The sequence below is a fragment of the Physeter macrocephalus genome, chromosome 4 (assembly GCF_002837175.3).
Source record: "Physeter macrocephalus isolate SW-GA chromosome 4, ASM283717v5, whole genome shotgun sequence".
Classification (NCBI taxonomy): Eukaryota; Metazoa; Chordata; class Mammalia; order Artiodactyla; family Physeteridae; genus Physeter; species Physeter macrocephalus.
The window spans coordinates 50,138,914-50,142,821 of NC_041217.1; positions in this window are offsets into that span (position 1 = coordinate 50,138,914).

Sequence of the window (3,908 nt, forward strand, 5' to 3'; positions counted from 1 at the left end):
AACTTAATGTGACCAAGTAGTGCCAGGTCTCTCCCTCAACAGTTGTAACTACACTCCACCAGCAGTGCCCTTAAATTCCCACATCTGCTCCAACATGTGACATTATCCAGCATCCTAATTTTTGCCAGTCTACCAGTGTAGAGTGATAGCTCACTGTGGTTTCATTTTGCGTTTACCAGATTACTAATGAGTTTGGGCATCTCTTCATTTTCTTGTTAGCCTTTACCATTTTTATAAAACACCTGTCTGTTACCCATTATTATATTGAGGGTCTCTTCTTTTCCCTTGATGATTTGCAAAGGTTCCTTGTATCTCTTAAGAGAGGCCCCTTCTCAAACAGCACAGGCCTCTCTTTGCTGCTGTAGTACCTCATCTGGAGCAAAGGAACCGATCTGACCACCATCTCTTCCCACCCTCACCCCGGGGGTCAGGGCTTGGTGATGGCCATAAGTACAGAGTGAAAAGAGCCCCTTCCTCTGATTCCCTCTGCTAGCCATGCCTGAGCATTGATGTCGGATGAGACAGGGAACGAGGAAAAAACTGTTCCTCTTCTCTGGGGCGGCTAACCTGCTGTGTCAATTTCATGAGTTAATAAATGACTAGAGAAAGGCTTAATTGCATCGGAAGAAATTGAGGTCAGCGGGTGCTTAGGCCCCACTCAATTAACTTGTGCTCCTAAGGGGGCCAAGCAGGGTGCAGGGGGCAGCCAATCGTTAATTACATGTGCTAGGGCCAGCTACAGCAGGCGTTCTGCCACTGTTGGTCCAGGCAGTGAGGGAGGTGACCCTGCCTCTGGGCGCTGAAGTCACTGAGGGCAGGGGCCCTTCAGAGAGAACATAGACCCCTGGTCTAATGGGGAATGGAAAACCCATTTCCAACACATTCTATCAGGGTGGCTTTTAATGCTCCCCCAGCCCCATTCTTCCCTTAGAAGAATGGCCTTAAAGTTCCGCATCCTGACCTCTTTATTGGCTCCAACCCACCCAGAGACACCATGTACTTTTGGTTCTCCTTGCACTCCCTTCCTCCTCCTTCTGGCCTGCTTGGCCCGAGGACAAAGAATCCAGAGCCAGTCTTGTTATGGGCAGCAGATGATGCCACAAACTCTGCAAGGTCACCCAGCTCCCCTGCTGCCTCCAGCCTGAAATCCTCCCAAAGACCTTCATTCCTGAATCATTTCCCGAAAAGGCCAGAGAGTAAGACTCAAACCTGTTAAAGACACAGATTCCGGGCCCCTCCCCTGGAGATGCTGCTTCAGTAGGTCTGGAGTCTCTGCTTTAACATGTGGCTCAGGTGATTGTTACCATCAAGCCAATTTGAGAAACCCTACTTCAGGGGACACCTTAGCTCCTGGGGGAGACAAGTGCAGATGTTCTAGGAAGAGAGACAGCATCCTAATGGCAGGGCCCTGGACTGGGGCCAGGAGGCTTTGCTCCCAGCACCTCTCCAACTCCATCTCTATCTTGCTGTGTGTGGTTAAGCAAGTCACTTGTCCTCTCTGAACTTGGTTTCTTCATCTAGAAAAATAAAGATACTGGGCCAGATCTCTTAGACTCCTTCTATTTCCATGGACCATATTTGTATAAGTAACTGGTTTGTTAAACAAGCATATTGCATGGTTTATGCTCAAAAAGCAACTTTGATTTTTTTTCTTCTTGTATCCCTTTATTTTTTAATTTTAATTTTTTTAGTATACCCCTCCACTTATTTAGGAACCTTTAAAAGTCTCTATAAAAGTAAAATTTTATAGATTTCTACATAAAGTCTCTGTATAGCTTGTGTTATGTATATACCTAGGACCTAATAATTTTATCATCATTTTATATGATGTCTTTAAAATTACATTTTCTTACTGTTTTTTGCTAGTGAAAAATGATAATAAGATGACTTAGAATGTTTCTTCTTTTTCTGTTATTGGAATGCTTTGTGTAAGATAGAATGATTTCTTTATTAAATGTTTGGTAGGTGTTTCTGGTGAAGCCCTCTGGGCCTAGGTGTTTTCTTTTTTCTTTTTCTTCTTTTTTTTTGAAAGTCAATTTTTGATGATTTGATTCTTCACATTATAATATGTTTCAAGTAATTTACTTCTTGAGGAGATGTTAGTAGGTTACATTATTCCATAAATGCATTCATTTCATCTGTATTTTTAGATTATTGGCATAAGGTTGTTTTTAATACCCTTTAGTTTCCTTATGTTTGCAGCATATGTGGTAATATCCATTTTCATTTTCCTAGTCTGTAGTTGTGTTTTCCCTCACTTTTATTGTTCAGAATCTCACTGAAGGTCTATCACTTTTTAAAATAATTTTTATTGACATATAGTTGATTTACAATGTTGTGTTAGCTTCTGCTGTACAGCAAAGTTATATATACACACATATCCACTTTTTTTAAAAAAAATTAATTAATTTATTTATTTATTTTGGCTGCGTTGGGTTTTTGTTGCTGGGCGCGGGCTTTCTCTAGTTGCGGCAAGCGGGGGCTACTCTTCATTGTGGTGCACGGGCTTCTCATTGCAGTGGCTTCTCGTGTTGTAGAGCATGGGCTCTAGGCATGCGGGCTTCAGTAGTTGTGGCACATGGGCTGTAGAGCGCAGGTTCAGTAGTTGTGGCGCACGGGCTCAGTTGCTCCACGGCATGTGGGATCTTCCTGGACCAGGGCTCAAACCCATGTCCCCTGCATTGGCAGGCGGATTCTTAACCACTGTGCCACCAGGGAAGTCCTATCCACTCTTTTTTAGATTCTTTTCCCATATAGGTCATTACAGAGTATGGAGTAAAGTTCCCTGTGCTATACAGTAGGTCCTTATTCGTTACCTATTTTATATATAGTAATGTGTATATGTCAATCCCAAATCTCCCAATTTATCCGCCCCCCCCATCCCCTGGTGACCATAAGTTTGTTTTCTACATTTGTGACTCTACTTCTGTTTTGTAAATAAGTTAATTTGTACCTTTTTTTAGATTCCACATATAAGTGATATCATATGATATTTGTCTTTCTATGTCTGACTGACTTCACTCAATATGACAGTCTCAAGGTCCATCCATGTTGCTGCAAATGGCATTATTTTGTTCTTTTTTATGGCTGAGTAATATTCCATTGTATGTATGTACCACATCTTCTTTATCCATTCCTCTGTTGATGGACATTTAGGTTGCTTCCATGACCTGGCGATTGTAAATAGTACTGCATTGAATATTGGGGTGCATGTATCTTTTTGAATTATGGTTTTCTCCAGGTATATGCCCAGGAGTGGGATTGCTGGGTCATATGGTAGTTCTGTTTTTAGTGTTTTAAGGAACCTCCATACTGGTTTTATTTTCATTACTGTAGGAGGTGGACCAAAAAAGATCTTGCTGCGCTTTATGTCAAAGAGTGTTCTGCCTATGTTTTCCTCTAAGAGTTTTATAGTAGCCAGCCTTACATTTAGATCTTTAATCCATTTTGAGTTTATTTTTGTGTATGGTGTTAGGGAGTGTTCTAATTTCATTCTTTTACATGTAGCTGTCCAGTTTTCCCAGCACCACTTATTGAAGAGACAGTTTTTTCTCCACTGTATAGTCTTGACTCCTTTGTCATAGATTAAGTGACCATACGTGCATGGGTTTATCTCTGGACTTTCTATCCTGTTCCATTGATCTATATTTCTGTTTCTGTGGAAAGTACCATACTGTTTTGATTACTGTAGCTTTGTAGTATAGTCTGAAATCAGGGCACCTGATTCTTCCAGCTCCATTTTTCTTCCTCAAGATTGCTTTGGCTATTCGGGGTCTTTCATGTTTCCATACAAATTGTAAAATTTTTTGTTCTAGTTCTGTGAAAAATGCTATTGGTAATTTGATAGGGATTGCATTGAATCTGTAGATTGGTTTGGGTAGTATAGTCATTTTCACAGTATTGGTTCT